The following is a 17,664-nucleotide window of genomic DNA, read 5'->3' on the forward strand; positions in this document are numbered from 1 at the left end:
CCTTGCCATGAGCCAAAGATTACTGTCTCCTTGTGAAGAAAGCCTTGCCTTGAAGATGACTGATTTGGATGTTTTCCTGAACTCTAACTGTAAACATATAATTCCCATTGTTTAAGCCAACTATTTCATAGTATTGCTTTAAGCAGCCTAGGGAAACAAAATGTCAGGTCTTGAAGATTTGCCCCTGTGACATATTCCAGCCATTTTGTCGTTTAAACTATTACATTGAGATCCATGATCCATTTTAGGTTGACTTTTGCATATGGTGCAAGGTAGGGATTTAACTTCATTCTGTTGCATGTGGATACCATGTTTTCCCAGCATTATTTGTTGAAGAAACTATTCTTCCCCTATTGCATTACTTACCTCTGTCAAAATGGACAGATGTATGCAATATTGTTCCATTGTTTGGTCAAGCAATCAGGTAATTGTGTTCACGTGTTTGGTCAAGCAATCAGTGACTTTATTGCATAGATGTCTGAATACATCTACAATCAACCAGGGAGATTGCCATCAGCAATGAGTGAAGTTGTTTGTTTTTTTTTTTCCTATCAGTTGAATGCCTTAAACAGGGAAGTGATACTAGCATTCAGAATGAATTTCCCAGCTAATCTTTGAACAGCCATTTAGGATATTTATGGGACCTTCATCAGAGCCCCTAGTTTGCAGTCTGTTGTGGATTCTGTATTTGTGCATCCCCATAGTCTTGTGAGAAAATTGTATAAAATCTCTAAAATTTCATACAATTTATGGATATCTCCTATTGATTCTATTTCTCTAGAGAATCCTGACTAATTTCTCTTGGTACCAGGAAGGATGTTGGAGGAACAGAATCTTAAACATGAGATTTTTGAAGTGGTTCTGGGAGTTTTGAAATTAGCTCTCTAATTGGACAAAAGGGTACTAATGATTCTGTTTTTCTTATTGAAGAGACCCCTAACAGTCCATAGAATGAGTGGCAAAAGATATATGCAAAATATCATCACTGGATTCCCCTACTTCACACTTTTAAGAGGCAAGGACTTGGGTGAGTGTTTTCAACACCTTAACAGAGTTTTGTGGAGTCAAAATGTACAGTGATGTTGACTGGCTCCACCTAGATAATCTGGATACAGTTACAAAAGACAGGAATGAAATAAAAGTTCAGATTTGTAACTTAAATGCCAAATGAATGATCTGAAATTTGCTATGTGTGCTCTGAAAGAAAATATTGTTTCATGCAGACAGAGACTGGAGATCTCTGAAAAACAGTCCTAGACTTTCACTGTACAAGTAGCAGAGTTACAAAGGAAACTAAAACCCCAAAATCACAGGATGTCTGCTGTTAAAGTGAAGGCATTGATTGGAAAAGAGTACCCTGGGGATTGAGATGGAGACATATGGATGATCATGATATCAGTGGGGACATTGGAACCCTAAATTCCCTGACACTTTGGCAGATAAACTTGTGATGGCCTGTCCTGTGAGGACCACACTTTGTATCACCCAGCTTCCATTCTTCTTCAGGGAGAACAGACCACCTTCCAGCCCTGAGATGGATACCAGCCAAATTGCAGCATGCCTTGCCCAATATCCACCCTGCCCTGAGGAATCTGCATTCAAACCCTTGTCTGAAGAGAGTAATCCTGTTTTACCAGATAAAAATACAAAGGAATGTGCTGAGGTCAGTAGCTTGCAAGGCATTTCTAATCCTCCTCCTTACCCACCCCTCATCAACACCTCTTCTTTTAGAGACCTATTACTAGACTAAAATCACAAACCCGGAAGAGTGAAACATAAAATATGACCCATGCAGAAGTATGCTATACTCTAAAAGAACTGCATGAGTTTTCCAACTTATATAGACAGAAATCAGGGAATATGTGTGGCAATGGCTACTAAGGTTATAGGATAATGGTGGAAGGAATGTAAAACTGGATTAGGCTGAATTTATTGATATGGGTCCACTAAGCAGAAATTCTGGATCCAACACTGTAGCTTGAAGGGTTAGACAGAGCTGTAATTGCTTGTTTGGGTGGTTGACTGACACAAGGTCCAAAAGCTGACCCAGCATGTATGAGTTTGAGATGCCTGATTTCCCTTGTGTACAGTAGAAGAGGGAATTCAAAGGCTTAGAGAGATTGAAATGCTAGAATGGATTTACCATTAAGAACTGCCTGCCTACCCACCCCAGGAATATCCAGAAGACACACATTTAACCAGGACTGTGAAGAATAAATTTGTAAGACTAACTCCATCTTCCCTGAAGATGTGGTTGCTCTTCTCTGTAGTCCAAATATTAATTTAGGGACTGCTGTATTGGAACTAGAATCCTTAAACTTTGTGGGCATGATCATATCTAAGTCAGGTAAAAGTCAATTATCAGAAGTATCAAAAACAAGAAGGGTGTGGCTACTGCAATGAAAGGCAGATTCAAAGCAGCAATCAAAATAGTCTGAGTTGCATAGAGTATGGCATTGGCTAATAGATCATAGAGTACCTAGAAGTGAAATAGATGGACGGTCTACTAAGTTTCTTCTGGATATATATAAGCAGAAGTGTTCTAGACTGAGTGAACAAAACCCTACTTGAATTACAGACACAGAGAATCAGAGCCCCCTAATCAATTCCCAGACTTGAGACAGTTTATGGACCCAGAGTTCTTTGAATAAGGAGAAAGACATGTCCCCTTGGGGAAGGATCCTGTTACACTGCCAAAAATTTCTACTGTTAATCTTACTCCCACTTTCCCCAAACTATGGTCTTTTACAAGAGTAACTGTGCATTGGGGTAAAGGAAATGATTAGATATTATGGGATTATTAGACACTGGCTCAGAATTTACATTAATTCCAGGAGACCCAAAACATCACCATGGTCCACAAGTCAAAGTAAGGATTATGAAGGTCAGGTAATTAATGGGGTTTTAGCTCAAGTCCATCTCACAATGGATCCAGTGGGTCCCTGGACTCATTCTGTGATTATTTCCCCAGTTCAAGAGTTCAAGAATGAGAGTTGACATACTCATTAACTGACAGAATCCCACATTGGATTCCTGACTTGTGAAGTGAGGGTTATTATGGTAGGAAAGACCAAGTGGAAGCCACTAGAACTGCCTCTACTTAGCAAAATAGTAAATCAAAAGCAATACTGGATTCCTGGAAGGATAGCCAAAATTAGTGCCACCATAAAGGATCTGAAGTCTCCAGGGGTGGTCATTCCTACCACAACCCCATTCAGCTCTCCTTTTTGGCCTTTGCAAAACACAGATGGATCTTAGAGGATGATAGTAGATTATCAGAAACTTAACCAGATTGTGCTTCAATTGCAGCTGCTGCCACAGATATGTTTTCATTTCTTAAGCATATCAACACATCCCCTGGTAACTGATATGCAGCTATTGATCTGGCAAATGCTTTTTTCTCAATTGTCATTAGTAAGGACCACCAAAACTATTTGCTTTCACCTGGTAAGGCAAGCAATATACCTTAGCCATCCTGCCTTAGGGGTATATCAACTCTCCAGCCCTATGTTTTAACATTTAAGAATGTCAAGTTTAAGAATGAATACTAACCAAGGACTTGCACCCTATTCTGTATGGAATTAATAAGTTTCCAGTTGTATGCAGGACAGTTGAATATTGTTAGGTGGAAATATATATATATATATATATATATATATATATATATATATATATAATGTCTGTTATTGTTTTTATTTAGTAACTAAATATGATTTAAGGTGATGTGTGTGGTTGACAAGTTGATGAGGGATGAACTGTAATGGTTAGGCAATTTTGTCAACTCAGACAGGTAACTGTGCCCAGTTGTTTGGTCAAGCAAGCACTGGCTAATTGTAATACATAGAAATGTATGGACTTTAGCCATTAGTTTATTGCATAGATGGCTGATTATACCTATACTCAACCAAGGAGATTGCTGAAGAATGATATTTTATCCAATTGATTGAGTACCTTAAAAGGGGAAGTAATGTCAGCAAACAGAATTTCCCAGCTCATCTTTGGATTATCGACATCTTTTGGGAGTTCATCAAGAACCTTGATTGGACCTTCATTGGAGTCACTCATTTGTAGCCTGACTGAATAATCTGGACTTGTATATCCCCATTGTCATGTGAAAGAATTTCTTAAAATTTCATGCTATTTTCAGATATTTCCTGTTGATTTTGTATTCTTAGAGAGCCATGACTAATACAGTAAATTTCAATCAAAGAATAAAATCTATTAACTCAATAATCAATGTTATTTAAGGCTTATTGAAAGCATCCGCATGGTAGAATAAGTGAATAAATAATATTTTAAAATATTTCCATTTTCCAAATACTTAATAAACAGTATAGGTAATAAAACTGCAAGCCATTAAGCCCTTATGTTCTGAGGAAAACTTTAACAATAATAATTTAAAAATATAACCATTGTTAACATCCTGGTGAATGGCATTGAAAAAGATGAATATTTACTTCCATAATGAAATCTTATATGTTTTTTCACTGAGCCCTATGTTTTTGCTGTAGAAAGCATGGATTAAAAGAAACAGTGAAACCATTAGCACTGTTGGTTAATTATATAGAACTAAGGGAAAGACTGGTTAATTACTGATTGCCACTTACAGATAAATACATTTTTAGAATAGAAAATAACAATAAAATTTCAATTAGTTGACTATAGAAAAAATATTTATACACACAGACACATTATAGTATGTTTTGTTGAATGAATTAATGCATAAATATACTTGTAAGAATTCTTCTCCAGTATGAATTATTTGAAACCTGGAAATGGAAAAACAAGAATTTGGAATGGTATTTTATAAATACTGTTTTTAGAAGGGACACAGAGAAAAATTGCTCAATTTAAGATCCACAAAATAAAGATTCTGTTGGAACCAATAAAGTGGCATTCTATCAACACTATCTTTATTTTCCTGCCTGATATTGTCAAAAATGTTGTGAGCAATAAACGCAGATCACACAGATAGAGAAGAAAAGTAACATCTGAAAATAAGCAACCATATGCTCCAGTTTTTGAGAAAAAAATCATTTTCACATAGAATGTAAAACATTTTCAAGGAAGGTGGCTATGATAAAAAGGAGAGAAATAGAGAAAGAAAGAGAGGAAGGAAAGAAGGAAGAAAGGAAGGAAGGAAGGAACTTCTTTCATAAATACAGCACAACTTGCAGTATTATTTAACTCTTCTACAGGAAATAAAGACATCTTAGTCAACTCAGGTGGTAATAACTCCCATCTTTTACACTATCAAATAAAATTTATCTATCTATCTACCTACCTAATTATGTCTCTAATTTATCCATCCATCTATTTACTTATCATCTATGAATTATTACAGGCAATCAAGAAAGAGAAAGTCTGCTGGATTACTGATCCTTATTTTCAAAAAATCACAATGTTTTGAAAAATGAATCTAAAGACTGTTGAAGACCTTTTTCTTCCTTTCTAAATTCCACCATTGACAGCCAATTTCTGTTGACTCTTGTAGTAATAAATGACATATTTTAGAATATATTCAAAGTATGATTGAAAATATCAACAAAGTTATGGAGAATGACAGTTGATATGTTTATTAGGGCAACTTGCAAAATACTAAAATTCCAATTAGAATATCTATGAATTCAGTCCTTGCCAATATCATTGATATAGAACTTTTACAATTAGTTCATTTTAGAGAACTATGAGTCTACAAGACTGCTGTGCAACTTAGTGTAAGTTAGAGAGTAAATTATTAAGTAATTTACTGAGTAAGTAAACCTTATAGAAGTTAACCAAATCCTCAAACCAAAATTTGTCCCCCTATTATTCTCACTGTTGGTGACATAGTATGATGGTTAGAGTAATGTGTCAACTAGGCCAGATAATGGTACCCAGTTGTTTGGTTAAGTGAGCACTGGGCTAACTGTAATACAAGGGAATTTCATGGAATTTGATCACCACTTAGTTGATTGCATAAGTGACTGGTTATATCTACAATCAGCTGAGGATATTGCAGTCAGAAATAAATTACTTATCTAGTTGAAGGCTTAAAAGAGGAAATGATTTCAGCCTTCAGAGAGAATTTCCATCTCTGCTTCAGAGAGCTAGTGTTACCTGGAGAGTTCATCAAAGATCTTCATTGGAGCCCTTGGTTTGCAACCTGCCCTATGAAATTTGGGCTTGTACATCCCCATGGTCATATGAGACAATTTTATAAAATCTCATGTTATTTATAGATATCTCTTGTCAGTTCTGCTTCCCTAGAAAATCTTGACAGATACATCTTGACACCAGAAGTGGGGTGGGTCTTGAGAAACAGAATCTTAAAAATGTGATTTCTGATTTAGTTCTGGAATTTTTACAATTGGTTTTCTACTCTTTAGATTTAAGGGCGCTATTGGCTTTGTTTCCAATAATCAAGAGGCCACTGACAGTCCATGACATGACTTGTCAGTAAAGATACACAAAATATCACCACTGGATATGACTACTTCCATGCTTTAAGAGGCAAGGACCAGAGTTAGAGTGTTTTTATCAACTTAGCAGAGTTTTGTGGAGTTAAAAGGTACAATGATGTTGTCTGGTTGTTCCTAAATAAACTAAATACAAAATAAAAAACTTTAGCTGAAAGCTTCAAATTGGCAACATAGGCACTGTATGAATAATTTGAAGGTTTCTTTGTGTGCTGTGGAAGAAAATCTTGTTTCATGCAGCTGCAGACTTGAGATCTCTGAAAAACAGATTCATACTCTTATTGTACAAGTAGCAGAGTTACATTGGAAACTAAAATCTCCACCTTGCAGAATGTCCGCTGTTACAGTGAGGACATTAATTGGAAAGGAGTAGAACCCTGAGGATTGGAATGGAGATATATGGGGTGATGATGATATTGGCTGAAAAATAGAAACCCTTAATTCTCCTGGGACTTTTCCAGATAAAACTGTGATCTGCCCTGACAAGACCACCCAATATCAAGAATGCATCACACAACCTCCAGCCTCTCCCAAGAAGTCCAGACATCCTCCCTGCCCTGAGGAGGGTATCACCCAACCTCAAGACTGCACTGCCCAATCTCCAGTCTGACTAAGGGTCCCAACTTTTTCCCTGCCCTGAAAAAACCATTACCCAATTTCATACTGCTCTGAGGAGTCTGTCACCAAGCTCCTGCCTAAAGAGATTAATCCTTTCTCACCAGATGAAAATGCAAAGGAATTCTCTAAGGTAATTGGTTTGAAAAACACATCAAATTCTTCACCTTACCCACCCCACCACCACTCTTCTCTTCTAGACCTATAATTAGAATAAAATCACAACATATTGCCTAAGGTGAAGTACAAAATGTGACCTATGAGAAATACACTACACCCTAAAAAGAACTCCATGAGTTTTCCTATTTTATAGATAGAAATCAAGAGAAGATGTGTGGGAATAAATATCAAGGGTATGGGATAATGGTAGAAGGAATATAAAAGTTGGATCAGACTGAATTTATTGATATTGGCCCACTAAGCAGAGATTCTAGATTTAGTGTTTTAGCTCAAGAGTTTAAGAAAGTGCTCTAACAGTTTGTTCATGTGATTAGCTGAAACATGGACCAAGACATGGCCTAAAATGTCTGAGGTCAAGATGCCCAATTTACCCTGGTGTACTGTAAATGAGGTGATACAAAGTCTTAAAGAGATCGGGATATTAGAATAGATTGATTTATGACCTGCCTACACATTTCAGGAATATGCAGAGGACAAACTTTTACTAGGATTAAAGGAATGGATTTTTGAGATTAAATCCATTTTCCATAAAGAGCTCTGAGGGTTCTCTCCTCTATAAGTCAGTTATTACTGTGGAGACTGCTGTCATGGAAGTAGAATCATTAAACACTATGGAGATGATTGGCTTCTGGGCTGACAGAAGTCAATTAGCAGCAGTTAATCACCAAAGAAAAGGTGTACGTGGTTAACACAATGAAAAGCAGGCTCAAAGAAGCAATCATAAGAGTCTGAGTTGAATAGACCTATGACATTGGCTAACAGATCATGGAGTACCTAGAAGTAAAATAGATGGGCAGTCTACTTCCTACTTGATTTCTAAAAGCAGAAGTGTCCTAGGTCGAGTGAACAATACCCTAATTTGAATTAGAGAAAGAGAATCATGTCCCTTTAATCAGTTCCCAGTCTTGAGACAGTGTACAGACTTAGAGAAACTTAAATAAGGGGTAAGGCCATTTCCCCTTGGGAAAGGATCCTCTTACACTGCCAAAAATTTATACTGTTAATCTTCCTCCCAGCTTTCTCAAAAAGAACTATGGCCTTTCATCAGAATAACCATGCACTGGCAAAAAGGAAATGATCAGACATTTCAGGGGTTATTAGATGCTGGTTCAGAAGTGACCTTAATTCCAGGAGAACCAAAATATCACTGTGATCCATCAGTCAGAGTAAGAGCTATGGTGGTCAAAAGATCAATGGAGTTTTAGCACATGTCCATCGCACAGTGAATCCAGTGTTTCCCCAGGCCCATTTTGTCATTATTTCCCCAGTTTCAGAATGCATAATTGGAATAGACCTACTCAGTAACTGGCAGAATCCTCACATTGGAACTTGACTTGTGGAGTGGAGGCTATTATGGTTGGAAAGGCCAAGTGGAGGCCACCAGAACTGCCACTAATTAGAAAAATAATAAATCAAAAGCAATACTGAATTCTTGGTGGGATTGCAGAGAACAGCGCCACCATCGAGGATTTGAAGGATATAGGGGTCGTGATTCCCAACACTTCCCCATTCAATTTTCTTATTTGGCCTGTGCAGAAATCAGATGGATCTTGGAGGATGACAGTAGAGTATAATAATCTTAACTAGGTGGTAACTCCAGTTGGAGCTGCTGTTACTGGTGATGGATCATGGCTTGAGCAAATCAATACATCACCTGGTGTGGAGAAAGTGACCATGGTGGCTACTGGGGGTAGGGAGTGGGAGGAAGACATGAGATGTGGGGGTGTTTTGAGGACTTGGAGTTGTTCTGGGTGGTGCTGCAGGGACAGTTACTGGACATTGTCTGTCCTCCCATGGCCCGCTGGGTGGACTGTGGGAGAGTGTGGACTATGATGTGGACCATTGACCATGAGGTGCAGTGGTGCTCAGAGATGTATTCACGAAACGCAATGAATTTCTCATGATGATGGAGCAGATTGTTGTTATGGGGGGAGGAGTGGGGTGAAGGGGGTGGGGGATATATGGGGACCTCATATTTTTTTAATGTAATATTAAAAAAAAAGACAAAAAAAAAGCTGAAAGTAACTAGTGATGACAGCAATGCAGAGAAAGTGGAACCCTCATACATTGTAAAATGGTGTGACCACTGTTGAAACAGATTGGCCTTTCTGCAAAAAGTCTTTTGCAAAAATTTTAAGTTTGAAAATACCACAGTTAGTATTTCTTCTTAGAATTTATTGTTCACATCACTAATCACTACATGCATATTTGGCTCTGATTACATTGTTCAAAAAGTGCACGCATTATAGAACAGTGTAAATGATATTTAATTTTATAATTATAATGACTTGAATTAAAAGTTATTCAAATGAAAAAAATATACATCACCTGGTGCCTGATAAGCAGTATTGATCTGGTAAATCCTTTTTTCCTCAATAGGTGTTAGTAAGGACCACCAGAAACAGTTTGTTTAGAGCCTGCATAGCCAGCAATATAATTTCACTGTACTTCCTCATGGGTATATCAATCCTCCAGCTCTATGTCATAACATTGTCCACAGGGGCCTTGATCACCAATCCCACAAGAAATCACAATTGTCTATTATATTGATGATATCAGGTTGATTGGACCTAGTGAACAAGAAGTAGCAATGACTCCAAACCTATTGGCAAGGCATTTGCATGAGAAAGAATGGGGGATAAATTCAACAAAAACACAGAGACTTTCCACTTTGGTGAAATTTCTAGGTGTCCAATGATGTGGGACATGTCAAAATAGCTCTTCTAAAGTGAAGGATAAACTGTTGGATTTGGTCTCTCCTACAACCAAAAAGGGGCACAATGTTAAGTTTGTCTCCTTGGATATTTGTGACAACATATTTCTCATTTGCTTTTGCTACTCTGACCCATTTACTGAGTGATCAGAAAAGCTGCTAGTTTTGGGGGGAGGGGAGGCAGAATAAGAGGAGACTGTGTGACAGGTCCAGGCTGCTGTGCAAACTGCACTGCCACTTGGGCCATATAATCCAGCAGACCTAATGATGCTGGAAGTGTCAGTGGCAAATAGAGATTCTCTCTGGGGCCTTTGGCAGGCCCCTACAGAAGAATCATAACACAGACCCTTAGGATTTTGGAGCAAAGCCCTGCCATCTTCTGAAGATATCTACTCTCTTAGTGAGAAACAGCTTTTGACCTGCTACTGGACCTTAGTAGAGACTGAATGCTTAACCATGGGCCACCAAGTTACCATGAGACTTGAGTTGCCTATAATCAGCTGAGTATTGTCTGATCCACCAAACCATAAAGTTGGACATGCACATTTCATAAAATGGAAGTGGTACATGAGATAGGGCTCAAGTGGGTTCTGAAGGCACAAGTAAGTACCATGAGGAAGTGGCCCAAATGTTTATGATCACCACTTCTGCCATATTACTTTCTCTTTCCCAGCCCACAGCTATGGCCTCTCTGGGAGTGCCTTACAATCATCTGACTGAGGAAGAGAAAATGCAGACCTGGTTTACAGATGGTTATTCATGATATGCAGGTATCACCTGAAAATGGACAGCTGTAGCACTGCATCCCCTCTCTGGAATGTCTCTGAAGGACAACAGAGTACATCCTCCCAGTGGGCAAAATGTCAAGAGGTTTACCTGGATGATTTTGTTTGGAAGGAGAAATGGTCCAAAGTGCATTTGCACATTGATTCATGGACTGTTGCCAGGAGTTTCGTTGGATAGTCAGGAAGTCGAAATGAACATGACTGGAAAATCCGTGACAAAGAGGTCTGGTGAATAAGTATGTGGGTAGACCATTCTAAGTGGGCAAAAAACATGAAAATATTTATGTGCTCCCTGAATGCTCACTAGATGGTGACTTCAACAGAGAAAGATTTTAATAATCGTGTAGATAAGATGACCTGCTTTTCCTGGCACGCAGCCTCTTTTCCCAGCCACTTCTGACATTGTCCAGTGGTCTCTTGAAGAAACTGGCCATGGTAGTAGGGTTGGAGGTTATGCAAAGCTTAACAACATGGACTCTGCCTTATTACAGTTGAACTGGGTCACTGCTGAGTGTCCAGTCTGACAGGAGCAGAGATGCACACTCAGACTCAATTCACCAAGGAATGCTACCTATTGCTTTCTTTGGGGAATATGTCCCCAGCCTGCTATCTGGTGGCAGATAGATTACTTTGGATCACTTCCATCATGGATGCATCAATGATTTGTTCTAACTGGAATAGATAAATACTCTTGAAATGGGTTTTCCTTCCCTCCATGCAATGCTCCTTCCAAAACTACCATCCATGGACTTACTCAATGTCTTATTGACTGCCACACATGGTATACCAAAAAACATTGCTTCTGATCAAGGAACCAACTTCACAGCAAATAATGTGTGGGAATGGCTGTATGCTCATGGAAATCACTGATCTTATCATGTTCCCCATCATCCTGTAACAGCGGAAATGATAAAATGGTTGAATGGACTTTTGAAGACTCACAGGGCCAACTAGATGGCAATACCTTGCAGTCCTGGGCAATGTTCTCCAGGAAGCTGTGTATGGTCTAAATTAGTATCCACTCTATAGTGCTGTTCCTCCCCAGGTCAGGATTCATCGGTCCAGGGAATAGGATTGGCATCATTCACTATTACCCACATTGATCCACCAGGAAAATTTTTGCTTCTTGTCCCTCCAACCTTAAACTCTGCTGGTTTACAGATCTTAGTTCCAAAAGGAGTTATGCTTCCACCAGGGAACATAACACTGATTCCATTGAACTGGGAATTAAGACTGCCACCTGGCCACTTTGGGCTTTTCATGCCTCTAAATCAATACACAGAAAGGGCATTACTGTGAGAGACAGAAAAAAAGTGGTAGGATCAATGGATTCCCAATTCCTTTGTAGTCAAATAATTTCTGAACTAGGATCCTAGTAAATTGAGAGTACAGTAGCTGTGAGAATGGAATGTCTGAGCTTGAATTTGTAGAAGATTTCTAGTTATTGATAAGGACAAGGTCTCAGATAAGACCGCCATGCAGGTGGCAAAAGTTTAAGTGACAATTCACTGGAGTAGAGAAGAACAAGTCCAGGCCATTACAAAGTTCATCTAAAGGGATATCAAAATCACCACAATTTATTGCAGGAAGAGCATTGGGATGAATGTCAGAAAACTAAGGGTCCAAGGCAAGATGAATGTGCAAAAAGGAACAGAAAGGCCCTTACACTTAGTCTTGAGGTATTCTCTAAATATATTGCATGATTAACCTCTGCAAAGAGTATTCACACAAATTTTCAGCAAATACTTGAAAAATGATATATATTTTCCTCTTTTTTTGTTAGCTCCTAGCATTCAAGAAAAGCTCTGTCATAACACTTGACGGATACAAGCTTATGTAAAATATACCTAAAAATCTAAATTTCAGTAATAACACATTAAAATATCAAAATATCCATGTTAAGAAAAAGATTATAAATATACTAAGAACCTGGAAGTGAGGGCCCAGGAAAAGGATAAAACTAAAGCTTTCGAAGTAATCAGTAAGGAGGGACAAACAGGACAAAGACATTTAAATATGGTAGGTGAACAGATAAAGCAAGTGTAAACAATGAGGGGGTGGGGGAGATAAATAAGTAAATTCAATCTTTAAAAATATATAAAATATGGTTCTAAATATGCTCAAAGAACTAAAGAAAAATGTGAACAAAAAAACTAAAGGAAATCAGGATAATAGATGAACATAAGGAGAATTTCAATGGAGAGATGAAGATTATGAAAAGAATACAAAAAGAACTAAAGAATACAAATTAAAAAAGAATTCTGTAGAGGGATTCAACAGTAGATTGTACCTGCAAGAAGAAAGAATCCATGAAATTGAATATAAGATAAATATATCATTTAGTCTGAAGAGCTAAAAGAAAAATTAATGAAGAAAAGTGAACAGAGCTTGAGGAACCTGTAGGCCATCACCAAGCATACCAATGTATACATTGTGCAGGTCTGTGGAAAAGAGAGAATGGGGCAGAAAGAATATTCAAAGAAATAATGGCTGAAAACTTCCCAAATTTAATGAAAGGAATAAATATATACATCCATGTTTCCATACCAACTCCTTACTAGAAAAAACATAAAAAACCCAGTGTGACATGTTATAATGAAACTGTCAAATGCCATAGATAAAGGGAGAATTCTAAAAGCTGAGAAAGATAAGCAATATTTCCCATAAAAGGGAGCCTCAATAAGATTAGTGCTGATTTTCCTTTGGAAACCATGGCAGTTAAGGCAGTACGATGCCATATTTAGAGTGCTGAAAGCAAGAAAAGACCAATCAAGAATTCTGTATTTGACAAAATGATGAGGAGAGATTAAAACTAAGATGTTCTCAGATAATGAAAAAAGTGATTAAGTTCATTCCCACTAAGCCAGTCCTACAAGAGTTGCTAAAGGGTAATTTGTATGTTGAAAGAAAGGACTGCAGACATTTGATCAAAGCCTCATGAAGGAATAAAGATCTCCATTGATGGTAATGACATGGGTAAATGTCAGTACTTTGTATTTTTGGTTTGTAACTTCAGTTTTTACTTCCTACAGGGATCAAAAATGCAAATGTATAAAATGTAATGATAAATCAGTTGTTTGGGACTCACAATGTATAAATATGTGATTTCTGACAAGATAAACCTACGAATGAAAGGATTGAGGGCATAGAGACATAGCTTGTGTTTATTGCTGAATTTAAGTTGATATAAAAGGAAACAAGATGTTTATAGTCCCAAGATGTTAAATTAAGTCCCACTCTAACAACAACAACAAAAATATCAGAGAAATATGCATCCTCATGGACACAGAAAATAGAAAGACTGGCAGGGGTGGAGGCAGGGGGAATGGGGAGTTAATGAATAATAGGTATAGGGTTTCTTATTGGGGAGATGGGAAAATTTTATTAATGGATGATGGTGAGGGTGCCACAACATTGTGAATGTGATGAATCCCACTGAATGTTATAATTGGGAGTGGGTTGAGATGGGAGAGTTTATGTTGTATATATCTTTCCACAATTAAAACAAAAAGACATGAAGAATAATGACAAATACTGTCTTTGTGTGACAGGGCTGCCAGTATAAACAGAAATGTGTTGTCGTTTATAAAGAGAATATACTCAGGGTAAAAGCTTGCAGTTCCAAGGCCATGAAATGTCCAGATTAAGGCACCATCAGAGATGCTTTCTCACTAAATTCAGTTACTGTTGATCCTAGCATCCTGTCACATGACAATCAGACAAGACAGCAGTCTGCTGATCTTGCTCTACTTTCTCCTTGAACTCACCTCTCACCAGTTAGTCATATCTCCTTGGGCTTTGGCTCCTTGAGACTCTAGGGGCTTCTCTCCTTGGGCTCAGCTGTGTGCCAACTTGGAGTCCTTTTTTGCATGTGGCCAGATCAAAATGTGTGTGCTCTCTTTTCCCATGTTTCTCTCTGTGTGTCTCCATTTATATAAGATCCAGCAAGATGACAGAGACTTGACCTGAGTCATGTCTCACTGACATAGTCTAATCAAAAAGGTCTCACACCCACAGAAATATATTAGTTCAAAACAATCTTTTTCTTTTTAGGATTCAAAAAAAACTTTAAACTGCCACAGATATATGATCTGGATAGGCTCTAATAATAGGGAGTAAGACTCAAAAGAACATTATTGTGATATATGAATACATTAAAATATAGAACTGTATACTTTATATTAATATTGAATTTCTTAATCTTGATAATTTCACTTGATTACTGAATATCTTTGTTCTTGGAAAATGTGCATGGCAGTATTATGGATCACAGTGTGTAGAACATGCACTCAAATGAACAGAAAGTAGATTGATAGATAGATAAATGGATAGATTGATTTGATAGGTGGAATGATACATGGATAGACTGATATGGCAAATTTGGCAAAATATTAAAATTGGTGGCTCTGTGCATCTTAAGGAATTGATATGTAGCAGTACTCTGTATGCAGTTTTATTACTTTTACAACTGTCCTGTATATTTGAAATTATTTCTAAATAAAAAGTTAAAAATATATTCAGTGATTTCAGGTACTATAATTCTAATGTAGGGATAGAAAAAAGTGGGTATGTATATCTTCAAATATATATGTGCATAAGGTATATGAAAACACATACATGAGACAAGGTCAAGGGCAGTTTTACAGAGGAGAAAAATGTTTGAGCTGGCTCCTTAGGATGATTAGGCTTTTGATGGTTTGATAAGTGGAAGACTACTGTAGAAACTGGGAAAAGCATTTTCATATATCCGGAGGTACAAACCAGCAGATTCTAGGATGATGCTTTATTGGAGATTATTTAGGTTGGGTCCTGAGGAGTAGGGCCACTGGGGTGAGTAGAAAGAAAGAGTTTTTGTTTTGTTGGTTTGTTTGTTTGCTTGCTTGTCATTTCCTCTTAAAATCATTTGTGGTCATATTACCTCTTCAATGTGACACTGAGGTCCACCCCTGTATGATCCCAATATTCATCCTAAATTCCATCTGTCAACTACACTCCTTCTTCCTTTTCAGTGAAGGTAAACCCCATTCCCATCCCCCACTGGGCATACCAAAAGGTTTATAGAAAACTCCATGGTGTCCTTTGCCCCAAAGCTTTGTTGAAACTCTTCCTGTTCCTTCTATTTGGGACAATCATCTCACCTAATATCCCTCCAAGTTATCTCTTCCCCTATTGACCCTATTCTCCTCACCTTCAAATGAGTGATTCATATGCAACTTTCCAGTTACAGTTGACCCCTAAATCTTTGGCTGGCCCTGAAGCATCATTAGCTTATTTGTTTATTGGCTTCCATAGCAATTTTGCCTCCACTTTTATGGTACATATTCCTTTCATATGTAATAGTTAGCTAAACTTATGTCATTCTCTTTTACTGGTAAGCTCCATGAGACCAGAGGCTCTATATTCTTTTCACTGCTGGGACTGAACTGAAAACTTAAATACATGAATAGATGAGTGATCAAATGGAAATATGAACCAATGCTATGTAGTGTGGACTCTATTCCTCAGGTGATTGTAATCTAATTGATCAAACAGGAAAGTGATTATATCCAAAGTGTATTTTAGAAACTTCTCTATAGTGAACATGGAGAAGATTAGAGGACAGTGGTTAGTTAAGGACAGTTAAGAGTATATTTAAATAGTTTGGTAAAGAGGATATTGTAGAATAGAGGCAGAGTAGTGAATTGAAATGAATAGATCACAGAGATATTTTGATGGTGTGACAGTTTGGAATTATTTACCCTGGAAAAACATGTTCTTAAACCTAATCCATTCCTGTGAATGCGAGTCCAGCTCATTGTGGTAGGACCTTTTGTTGAGGTTACTTCAGTTCAGGTGTGGTCTTAATCAATGAAGATGGGTCTTAATCCTAATACTGAAGTCCTTTATAAGCAGAATGAAATTCAGAGAGAGAGAGAGAAAGTCACTGTGGAACAAACAAAAGTTGAAAGCTAGTGGAACCAGGAAGATAAGAGAGAGAGCAGGAGAGGTTTCTATGTGCGTTATTATGTGGCAGAAGGGCATACGACCAAGTGTCACAAACAGCCAGTCCCAGAATGCCAGACTTTGTAAAGAAAGCATCACCTTGTTGATGGTTTGATTTGGACTTTTCCTAGTTGCAAAACCATAAGCCAATAAATTCCAATTGTTTAAGGTAAACCATTGCAAGGAAACAAGGAAACTAAAACAGATGGTATTAAAAGACTTAGGCCTTAGTTGGAAATATGGAATGAAAGAAAGGAGTTGTGGTCATAGTGAAGAAAATGTTTACGTCGACTGTGTAAATATGTATACATAGGATTTGGTATTTCATATATGGTATCAAAGCCAACAAGAATCTGTCTTTAATGAAAACAAGTATTGAAATAGGAATACCAGGACTTGAGATGAGGCAATAGATTCACTTTTCAACAGTTTTAATCTTTTCATATTGTAGCTGTTTGATATGGTTATGAATTCCAAAAATAAACATTGGATTATATATGTGATCTGGTCTGTACCTGGGCATGATTGAGTAGGGCTTTGATTGGGCTGGTCATTAGGGCATTGAGTCCCCACCCTTTGGTGGGTGGGGAGTCAGATAAAAGGCATGGCAAAAGACAGAGTTGGAAGGGTTTTTGATGTTGGAGCTTTGATGTTGGAGTTTGATGCTGAAGCCTTAAGCTGGAGCACCAGGAAGTAAGCTCACAAGAAACAGAAGCAAGCCCCAGGAAGAGAGGAACCCTAAGCCTAGGAAGAGGCAAGCCCTGGGAAGATAGAAACCCTGAAACCCAAAAGAAACAAGACCCTGAAAGAGGGGAACCCAGGAAGCCTGAACCTTTGCAGAATTCTGCAGCCATCTTACTCCAACACATAAAAATAGACTTTGGTGAAGGAGGTAACTTATGCTTAATGCAGTATCTGTAAGCTCCTACCC

This window comes from Dasypus novemcinctus, chromosome 2 (genome assembly GCF_030445035.2).
Source record: "Dasypus novemcinctus isolate mDasNov1 chromosome 2, mDasNov1.1.hap2, whole genome shotgun sequence".
NCBI lineage: Eukaryota > Metazoa > Chordata > Mammalia > Cingulata > Dasypodidae > Dasypus > Dasypus novemcinctus.